At 40.0% G+C, this 11,947-nt stretch overlaps 1 non-coding gene across 1 annotated transcript; it reads left to right on the top strand.

The window, feature by feature from the left end:
- Nucleotides 1-600: 600 nt before the first annotated feature.
- LOC141654062 (small nucleolar RNA R71) lies at nucleotides 601-707 on the top strand. Its single transcript, XR_012547641.1, has one exon. It is a non-coding gene; the product is annotated as a small nucleolar RNA R71 (small nucleolar RNA).
- The last annotated feature ends 11,240 nt before the right edge of the window (nucleotides 708-11,947 follow it).

The raw sequence follows: 11,947 nt of genomic DNA, 5'->3' as shown, positions 1-11,947 counted from the left end.
AAATTTTTCAACTCGGTAAGATCGGAATTTTGGGGCTTCTGCTGCTGCTGTGGGACATAGGGAGGCTTTTGGTACTGTTGTTGCTTATAAGGGGGTACATAATTCTGTTGCTGCTGCTGTTGTGGAGGTGGAGTTGGATTTAGGACATTTTGGCTACTCCACCTCAAGTTTGGATGGACATTCGCCTCATAGTAAGTGTTTGTCTGCCTATAATGTTGAAAGGCAGCACAAGACTCAAAGGGACTAGGACAATTATCTGAAACATGTCCCTCAGCTCCACATCTTTTACAGACGAAAGGACCGTCTGAGACAGCATTTACATGATAGATTCCTCCTTTTGAAGCTCCTCCCAACTCGTACTTATCAAACCTCGTCGTGAAAGCCTCTAATGCAGCTACAGAAGGGGATTCAGCACTTCTCCTTTGATTTCCCCTTGAATTTCCATACTCAGCTTTGTGGGTGGCCAAATCATCAATAATTTTCCACCCCTTAGTCTCTCCCACATTCTCCTGGAATCTGCCACTAGCTGCCGCATCCAGGATCGCCCTCTGATCGTCATAAAGCCCATTATAAAACTGATTGCATAGGCTCCATTTCTCAAACCCATGGTGCGGAATAGTTCGCACCAACTTCTTGAAACGGACCCACGCCTCATGAAAGTTCTCATCAGGACCCTGTTTAAAGCTCGTGATCTGAGCTCTAATGGCATTCGTCTTCGAGGTAGAGAAATACTTCTTGTAGAATGCGAGGGCCAAGGAATTCCAGTCAGTGATCCCATTAGCAGCTCGATCCAGGTCTCTGTACTACTCCCTTGCAGCATCACGAAGAGAGAATATAAACATAGTTTCCTTCACCTGGTCCTGGGTCACACCCGTGGGTGGGGGTATGGAACAGCAATAGTCAATAAATGTCTCCATGTGCTTGGCTGCATCTTCATTTGCAGCTCCCCCGAATTGGTTTCTCTCAACCAAGTTTATATAAGAATGCTTCGGCTCGAATTTTCTATCCTCCCCGGGTAATGCGAATCCTTTATAAAGATTCGCAGCTGTCGGCTCAGAGTGACTGGCTATACTCGCTTCTTCAGCCATGACTGGAAAATCTGGAGATGTGACGGTCTCAACTGAAGAAGTGGAAATAGGAGATGAAGGTGGATCCTCCTCGAACAACTCGTTCTCGTAAAAACTAGAATGAGAACCAGACTCTTCCCCTGACTGTTGTTCTTGAAACAATCTCCTCTTCACACGCAAAGTTCTCTCAATCTCAGGATCGAAAGGTAGTAATTCACCGCCCTGTGACCTGCGCATAAGAAGAAACTACAAGAAGAATATGAGAAACATTTAAGGAACAGGTGTCCCTTAAACTAAGTGAAAGACTAAAATAAAAACAACTAAAAATTTTAAACAATTGCCTCCCCGGCAACGGCGCCAAAATTTGATACCCGTCGTAAGGTGTCAAAAATAATATTTATAATTCCAACTACAACTATAGATAGCGGTAGCAGGGTCGAACCACAGAGAGGCAGATGCAATAATTAGTTGTCTAAATTAAGTCTAAGGTAACAAGTGAGTGGGGGTTTGATTTGATTTGATCTACTGCTAAAGGCAAATAAATATAAAATGAATTAAAGAAATATATGAAATCAAATATTAAAAGAGGTACTAAGATGGTCGGTTCACTGTAGTTTCGGTGGCAACATACTAAGTAGGTCTGAAATAAATCACGTGAGACGGGAAAATAAGAAGTCCTCTCGGTCCATTCTTAACAGGTAGCATCTTTCGATCTCGCTACGGGTCCCTAATATCACTAGTACTGACTCTCGTCCTGAAAAGTGACTTAAAACCTAAACTTTACCTATCTTTCGATCTCATCATAGTTTAGTCATTTTAATTGGTGGTCTAACAACTTTCCCTATCTTTCGATCTAATGGGTCAGTCAAATCCTAAACATTCAACTAGACGCGTGCACTCGATTCGTCGAACATAGCAATTAAATCAATTAAAACGAAGGCGATCTCAGCGTGGCCAGTCGATCGACCAGGGAACCCAGTCGATCGAATGGCGTGCGATTTCAGGTCATACTAATTTTAATGCCGCCTAACCTACAGATTCGCTACATCCTAGCACGAAATAATTTAGCTACTCATGACTATTACGAAAACAACAACAAGATTAATGAAATAAACTACTGAATTCATGGTTGAAATAATTAAACAAGCGAATAACATAAACGATAATTTTGGCTATGGGAAACTAACTAGCAATTTCTATACTACGAACGATAATAAAGCAATAAAACTGAAATTATGGAACTAAGGAATACCAGTAGAAGAATTGCGGAGAAGAAAGATCCAAAAAACCAAATGCCAAAGTAACTTTTATTGAAGGAAATAATTATAAACTAAAGAACCCTAACAAATTTTGTGATCTAAAACTGATAAAAACTGAATGCCTCAAACTTAATGTCAGGTTACGTTATATAGAAATATCACGTAACTTATTCTCAAAACCTAAAACACAATGGGCTTTCTATTCCTCGTTCTATTAATTCACGCAGATTAGCGGCTTGGTCGATCGACCACTGTGACCGGTCGATCGATTGAAGTGCAGTGTACATTAGCTTCTGTAAGTCGTGTGTTGGTCGATCGACCATAGGCATCGGTCGATCGACTGAATTGGCTGATACTTGACTTCTAAATTCTCGTGGATTTGTCTTTCGGGTCTCGAAATGCGCACCAAGTTCGTTTCTTGAGTAAACACTTCATGTCAAATGCAATGCAATGTACTCGGGGACGGATTTAGCTTGACTTCCGCTGGATTCTTCACATTTCTGCAATAATGTACAAAAACACGTAAGTAGACGGAAATTGGAATAATAGTAGCATAAACTACATAAATGAGCTCTGAAATGCGTGTAAAATGAAGTGTAAAACATCATATAAATGACACGCATCAGCGCCCATGGCTGTTTCGGTTACTGTGAGATATAAACCAAGAGGTTGATCTCGTTGAGGTGGCATGAGCACGGGAGGTTTAGCTAATATCTCCTTGATTCGGTCGAATGCCTTCTAACAGTCATTATCCCACATGGTGTGATCTGTTTTCTTGAGCTTTTTGAAGATAGGTTCACAGATCATGGTGAGTTTCGATAAGAATCGACTTATATATTGCACTTTTCCCAGGAATCCTCTGACTTCTTTTTCCATTTGAGGTTGTGGCATTTCGATCAGAGCTTTGATCTTGGAAGGGTCTATTTCTATACCTCATTGGCTAAAAACGTATCCCAGGAGTTTGCCAGATGTTACTCTAAATGCGCACTTCTGAGGATTGAGCCTCATGTTGTACTTTCGTAGCCTTAAGAAGAATTTGCGAAGGTTCGCAATATGCCCCTCTCTATCCTTGGACTTGACAATCATGTCGGCTATGTATACCTCAACTTCTTTGTGCATCATGTCATATAGGAGTGTAGTTGCGGTGCGTTGATATGTAGCTCCGGCGTTGATTAACCCAAACGGCATGACCGTATAGCAATAGGTTCCCCATTGAGTGACAAAGGCGGTTTTTTGCATGTCTTCTATGGCCATCTTGATTTGGTTGTAACCTGCGTACCCATCCATGAAGGATAGTAACGCGTGATCTGCGGTATTGTCCACCAATATGTCGATATGTGGTAGAGGAAATTCATCTTTAGGACTTGCTTTGTTTAAGTCTCTAAAATCAACATAAACACGGATTCTCCCATCCTTTTTGGGTACGGGTACTATGTTGGCTACCCAGTCAGAGTACTCGGAAACTTTGATGAATCCGGCTTTGAATTGCTTATCTACTTCTTTCTTAATCTTGAGAGCCCATTCTGTTCTCATTCGACGAAGCTTCTGTTTCACGGGTTTGAAACCTGGCTTAATTGGGATTCTATGTTCGGCGATATCCCTGTCGATCCCTGGCATGTCTTTGTAGGACCAAGCGAAAACGCCTTTGAACTCGTGTAGGAGGTCTATGAAACTGGCTCTTTCGGTGGGGCTCAGGGTTGTCCCTATCCTAAGTTTTTGGTGTTCTAGTTCGGTTCCTACATTGATGGGTTCGGTGTTCTCTATTACTGGTCCCCCTTCCCCCTCTTGTAGTATTTCCTTGGCTATGTAAGGAGGTATCTCAATTGAGTCTGGGTCTGGGTCATCCTCAGTATCATCGTAAACAGAGATGCATTCAAGATAACACAAAGAGTAAGCAGAACCTGATTTATTCATATTAAAGTTTGAGAAAAGTTGAAACAAAGAAGCCATCTTATCTGTGGTCAGCGGCGGTAAAGGGACAGTTGTTGGGACATTTCCCGAGCTACTGTTACTGTTTGAGACTAAGCTAGGAGAAACAAAGGGAATGGGGGTGATGACAGGAGGAGACTCCCTAGTGACTTCTCTAGACTCCGACTCTGATTCCGACTCTGACTCTGACTCGAATTCTGTGGGATTTATCTGTATGCATCCCTTTAATTTAAGGATTATAACGAATTATAGAATGATGATTACGAGTCATAAAACTAAATTGCATAAACAAAAGCATAAAGGATTAAAAAATAACCTTCGGCCCTAGCTTATATGGCATATGAACAATATCGCAATGATATTCTCCTATCAGTTGCACCCAAGATGATATGAGATATGCACTTGTTCTTTTGCTAGAATCGATCCCCAAATCAACAGATTAATTTTAGGTTTTTTGTGTTTTTCCGATGAGAGGAGGCAAGAATTGGCAAAAAGAATATTAGGTCAGAAAAATTCTCCCTTCTCCTCTTCTTATAACCGAAAAAGAGAAGTCCATAGGGAGATTTCTCATCTCCTAATTTCGGGCCATATACCGAGATAATAAGGAGTTTTAATTCCTTATTTTCGGTTTCCAAAAATGTACAAAATGTGTTAAATATAAATTGTCATCTAGTGAGGATCGATCCCACAACCTCTTGGTAAGAGTACCCTCACTATTACCACTATGACACATTCATCTTGTTGATTAAATATAGCTGATTACACTTAAGTACGAATTAACATATTAATTCGTCCAAGCTAACATTACATACATTTAATTAAATATAACTTATTATATTCAATTTACGAATTGACAGTTAATTCGTCTCAACTAATATTATTTAATCTTCATTAAATAATTGTCTCATCAACACATTGACTAACTGTTTAGTCATATAAGGCATCAATGTGATTACATTTCCATAACCACATCTCTCAAACACATCCTATAGGTGTGACCTTTAGGGACCAGTTGATCACCGCCATCTGTATGATAATAACGTCAAACTTTCTAGCAAGCCAACCGTTATTAGGTAATCGTTAATCAACTGATTAAAATACGAAGTATACCCTTGTGAACCTGTAAGAGATTTACAAATGTTATCACACTAATTTGTGGAGGACACAAGCTCCAACAAACTCCCACTTGTCCTCACAAGTGTATGTGCGATAACCGATTCTCATATCCTAAAATTTCTCCCACTCAATGTAAAACAATTTGCAAATCCGGATTCACAAAGGTCGTATTTTACAAGCGATCTGTGTCAAGAGTGGTTTCCCCGACTAGAGAGTAACTTAACTGATAAACAAATCATAATTCGAGCATGGCCATGCATTTCAGTTACAACTCCTCGAGTGGCCCTGAGAAATAACTATACCTGATAAGGGTTGGATATTTTCCTCAACTTGAATCCTGCAGATGTAAGCATAGTATGAAATGACCCGAAAAAAATCTACTTAGCCTCCGATTCTGGCGGATCCGTGAGAAAGAAACCAAAGTCACCCAAAAACTGCCTTAATCTCAAGAGACAGTCGATAGTCAAAAGAATCTACTCTAGGAACACAATGGATGTCCTATCCACGACCCAAAAACTGCCTTAAACATTTAGGACTCCATTACGTTGTCACAAAAAATTGTCCTACGAGGTATCGTTATAATCTTGCATTTGTGATCGATCAGTCAACAGTTTGACTTATGGCTCGTTGAACCCACCATCAATCGACTGCACAATATAATATCCAGAGTTATCAGCTCTTGTAGGCGATTACGGACCAAAACAAAATATAATGTAATTCAGTTCACTTTGTGGCGTCCAAAGTTGTCAGTACAATCCACATGAAAAACAAAATATTATATTAATACGATGAAGTTATAAATAGTATATGAAAAAGATAATGTATCAAATTCAAAATCAACTATTACAACTCAGGAACACGTTTAATTCTCATGGAAATAACGTGCCCTCCATGCTTATCATACTTCAATGGCTCAGTAGTAGAATCTGCAACAACTTCCTATTTGGAACTATTCCAGTGACCGCAAAGACCATTAAGAGTAAGAACGAATCTAGACTGAGATTTCTAATCATCTCGATCCGTTTGGAAGCTAGCATCTGCGTAACCGGTTGCGCATAGCTTAGTATCTCCTCCATAAGTCAATACCCAATCCTAAGTCCTCCGTAGGTACATGGATTCTTTTGGTACCGACTCGTCATACTCAATGCATATGCCACGTCTGGTCGTGTGCATATCATGGCATACATGATTGATCCTATAGCTGATGCATAAGGTACACGACTCATGCGCTCAATCCCTTCAGGCGTCGTGGGTGACTGAGACTTGCTCAACTGTATCCCAGACGTCATAGGAAGGTTCCCCTTCTTGGAGTTGGTCATGCTGGACTTCTCAAGAATCTTATCCAAATAAGACTCCTGACTAAGTGATAACGTCCGTCGTGATCTATCTCGGTAGATACGGATTCCCAAAATGCGTTGTGCCTCACCCAGATCTTTCATCTGGAAATGGTTCTTCAACCATCCTTTAACCGAAGATAGGAGAGGAATGTCATTCCCAATCAAGAGTATGTCATCGACATACAATATCAAGAATACAATCTTGCTCCCACTCGACTTGATATATAAGCATGGTTCCTCGACCGATAGAGTGAAACCACACTCTTTTATCACTTGGTCGAAACGATGATTCCAACTCCGAGAAGCTTGCTTAAGTCCATAAATGGAACGCTTAAGCTTGCATACTTTCTTAGGATGTTCAGGATCTATGAAACCTCCGCGTTGCACCATGTACAACTCTTCCTCCAAATAACCGTTTAAGAAGGCGGTTTTCACATCCATTTGCCAAATTTCATAGTCATGAAATGCGGCAATCGCTAAGATTATCCGAATGGAACGTAGCATGACTACAGGTGCAAAAATCTCATAATAATGCAATCCGTGCACTTGAGTGAAACCTTTTGCCAATAGTCGTGCCTTATGGGTATCTGGTTGCGCGTCTACAGAACGCTTTATTTTGTATAGCCATTTGCACTGTAGAGGTTTTACCTTATTAGGTAAATCAACTAGATCCCATACGTCATTCTCACACATGGAGTCCATCTCGGATTGCATGGCTTCGAGCCATAGCTATGAGTCGGAAGAGGTCATGGCACCTTTATAGGTAGCGGGTTCATTACTCTCTAGTAGTAACACGTCATTCTCCTCGACCATACCAATGTATCTGTCCGGAGGATAAGAGACTCTACCCGACCTCCTAGGTTCCTCAGGAATATTAACCGTATCATCATTTGGAGGAACAACTTCCTCTATCTATTCTTCGGTTGTTGGTTCTGGAATCTCCGACAGCTCGAAGGTTCTATTACTTGTCTTGTTCTCGAGAAATTCTTTCTCTAAGAACGTCGCACTAGCCGCAACAAAAACTCGATGTTCGGTTGGCGAATAGAGGTAATGACCAAATGTTCCTTTTGGATAACCTATAAAGTATGTCTTGACCGATCGCGGGCCGAGCTTATCCTCGTGTCTCCACTTGACATAAGCCTCGCAGCCCCAAACCCGAATAAAGGACAAGTTAGGGACCGTTCCCTTCCACATTTCATATGGAGTCTTGTCAACAACTTTAGTCGGACTTCGGTTAAGTATAAGAGCAGCTGACAAAAGAGCAAAACCCCATAATGAATCAGGCACTACCGTGTGACTCATCATGGATCGAACCATATCAAGTAAGGTTCGATTTCTCCGTTCGGACACACCATTTAATTGAGGTGTTCCAGGTGGAGTTAACTGCAAAGCGATTCCACAGTCTTTAAGGTGTTGATCAAACTCATTTGAAAGATATTCGCCACCCCGATCTGAACGGAGTGCTTTAACCTTTCTACCCAGTTGGTTTTCAACCCTGTCCCGGTATTCCTTGAATTTCTCAAAGGACTCACTTTTATGCTTCATGAAGTAGACATATCCGTATCTACTCAAATCGTCCGTGAAAGTGATAAAATATCTATAGCCATCTCTAGCGGTAATTGACATAGGTCCACAAACATCGGTATGTATGAGTCCTAATAGGTCACTAGCGCGCATTCCAACACCTTTGAAGGAAATTCGAGTCATGTTGCCAATGAGACATGATTCACACGTGCCATATGTAGAAAAATCGAATGCGGGAATAGTCCCATTATCGACGAGTTTCTTCACGCGTTTTTCATTTATGTGTCCCATTCGACAATGCCATAGATAGGTTTGATCTTTGTCACCAACCTTTAATTTTTTATTATTCAAGTGTAATACTTCCGTGGTTTGATCTAAGATGTAAATTCCATTCATGGAAACTGCTTTGCCATAAATCATTTCATTAAAAATAAAATACAGCTATTATCCTTTATTGAAAATGCAAAACCGTCTATATCGAGTACGGAAATAGAAATAATGTTCTTAGATAAACTGGGTACATAGTAACAGTTATAAAAATAACTCAAAACCACTAGGGAGTTGGATTACGTATGTTCCCTTCGAGACTGTAGCAACTCGTGCTCCATTCCCGACTCGCAGGTCCACATCACCCTTTTCGAGAGGTATGATGTTCTTTAGGTCCTGCAAATAATTACACAGATGAGAACCACAACCAGTATCAAGTACCCAAGTTCCGAAACTTGCATGGTTAATCTCAATCATATGAATATAAGATGACATACCAAAAAAAACGACGCGGCCTGCTTTGATGTCCTCACGGTAGACGGGACAATTCCTCCTCCAATGTCCAGTCTTGTGACAATGGTGGCACTCAATGTCACCGCCCTTGCTCTTTGCCTTGCCCTGTGAGCCACTAGTCTCACCGGGCCCACTCTTACCGTTTCCTGGCTTTTTAAACTTTGGCTTACCAACAGTTAGGTCGCCATGAGCCTTGCCCTTACCTTTACTTTTATTGGAAATCGTGAGAACATCCTGCTTCATGCTTCCACTCAATTTCATATCCTTCTCGGTCTGTACGAGAAGGGAGTGTAGCTCATGAGGACTCTTTTTCAAGTCATTCATGTAGTAGTTCGCCCTGAAAAGGGCAAAACCATCGTGAAGAGAATGAAGCATTCACAATGACAATGCTCTCACCGATTTTTACAATTCAAAGCCTCCACTTCTCGACATTCTCAATCATGTGAAGAATGTGTGGGCTAACCGGTTGGCCCTTCTGGAGTTTCGCATCAAAGAAGCGACATGTATGCTCATATGTAACGATTCTCGGTGCTTTTGAGAACTCGTTAGTGAGCGTGGTGAAAATCTTGTTTGCACCTTGGGCAATGAAGCGTCTCTGCAAATTGGTTTCCATTGCAAAGATGAGTACGTTCTTTATCGCACCCGCTTCCATAACGAAATCACTATAAGCGAGTGACTCGTTGACTCCTGCATTGGGGCCTGGGTTTACTTGACGCCTGAGACTATATCTGCTTGCAGGCTCAAAAGTTGATCCTTTAGAAATCATCCTCCAAAGCGCAAAAAGAAAGGGACCTTCTGCCAGTTCTGACGTGGCATCCGCCTCCAAGAGTAGTGCTCCTGCTGCCTCCTTCCAGACTCCCCCTACGCATTCCAGTTCCGCTGTACCTGAGCCCTTAGAGGTCGACCCGTTGTCTCGCCATCCGCCTACTCCTCCTGTCAGTTCTCGCGCCTCAGCTAGCGGAGGCACTATTGCTCACTTCCTAGAAGGTTTTGGGAATATGGACAAGGTACCATATTGGCCAGAGATCGACTAGCTGCTCTTCCCTCCTCTAAATGAGACGTTCTCAAAGTTTTCTCCAGAGGAGATGGTTGAGAATGACGTGCACAACGCCTTCATGGTGAATGATCTTCGTCTTCTACCTGTTTTTTGGCTCAGTTAAGTACCTGAGCTTACCGTCCGCAATGGCAGCATTCCGTAGTGCTTCCTCCCAGTCCGCAAAGTTGGACCCGTCATTTTTCAGACGTGTGAACTGATTCATGTTGTCCATTAAAACTTTCAGCCAGGACGTGCGATCAAGTGTGGCACTTGGCATTGGGATTTCGTTATTTCCAGCCATTTGTTGTAACAGTAATATAAACGTGTTCTACACTGCGAAAAGAAGAATGAATAATAAGCCTATGCATCGATTTGATTTTTAAGTCTAATGCAATACTGTTATAACGCGAAGACTCATGCATTTATACAATTGACCTTCCTCAAGAATTATATAAATGATCCCAAGACTCAATTTCTGTAAATTGATAAGCCCACCTCTTGGCTAATTCTACCTTTAGAATTCTTGGTCGATAAATTTCTGTAAATTCTATCTTTAGTCCATTATAATCACGAGAAACTCTTCGGACTATAATGTTGAGATAAACTAAGTCAACACAACTACTTACCCAACGTAGAAGGGGTCATATTATGCCTACCGACGAAGAAGGGATTCATAGTTGTTTGCCCTTATAAAGACTAATCTCAATTTCCGTTTTAGAGGAAGATCTCATCAACTTTATTTTAATTCATTTAAGTGAACTAATATCTAGCATGCGTGAATGAATAAACTAAGGTGATGGCTTAAAAACATGTGACATCTGTATGTCTATGAAAACTAACATACAACCTATATGTGTCAATTTTCATGCATTTTAGTAGTAAGTTGTTTGGTTTAGGCGGAAAATGATGCATAAATTATCATGTGAATGAAAAGCAATAGGAATGAAAAACGTAAAAACAATAAAAAGGTCCTAGTGTGGCCTATCCTATCAGAATGAACATTAAATACAAGTTTGGAATCCATCCTTGGAACCGAGAAGCGTGTCTCGATGTTCCATCTTGATCCATGTAGCGGGAGTGAGCTCCAATCTCCATCTTTAGTCTTCTTTTAAAATTACAATAAATAAAATTACATAATAAACCTATTTATTACATTCTAATTTCAAAACCCAAAAACTAAAGGAAAAAAAAGGAGATTCGAGATCTCATAATTACATAAAAATTATGTTTCCTTCATTACGAAAACATAATTAACTAAGGCCACACTAAGTATTACAAATTACAACCGATTGCAAAAATACATAAATAAATTCATTCAACGATTCATTCAACAAAAGAAAAGCATCAACTAAATAAATTAAACATTCATGACACAATTCCTTAATTATGTTGATTAATTTATCCAAACCACCTATTTAAATTGATCAAATTAAGTGACAATTCCTCAATTAATCACATTAATTTTAATCTTAATTCATATTAAACTTGTAATATGAATTTAATCCATCAATATTTTAAACTGCTTTAAAATAATTAGGTATCTTTATATGTGAACCATTTCACTACAATCAATCATACATTAAAATGTATAATTATAATCATTGGCCAAAATCAACAAAAAAAACTTTCCTTTAAAAATTTTCTCGGCAAAACCGAAAACAGTCCAAAAAAAACTTTTTCTCGGTTTTTCAGCAAAAACCGAAAGAAAAAAAACAATTTTTTTTTTTTAAAACTGCTGAACGTGAACAGTAACCGAAACAGAAAAAAAACAGTAGCAACCCCCTATTTTTTTTCTTTCACGGCATTCAAGAACAAAAATGAAACCAATTTTTTTCTTAATGCATCCGGCTAAAAAAAACAGCCCGTAAAATAAAAAACATAAGATGAACAAAAATCGTT

The sequence above is a fragment of the Silene latifolia genome, chromosome 4 (assembly GCF_048544455.1).
Source record: "Silene latifolia isolate original U9 population chromosome 4, ASM4854445v1, whole genome shotgun sequence".
NCBI lineage: Eukaryota > Viridiplantae > Streptophyta > Magnoliopsida > Caryophyllales > Caryophyllaceae > Silene > Silene latifolia.
Note: the sequence above shows the minus strand (reverse complement) of the source record. Positions and strands in the feature narration are given on the sequence as shown.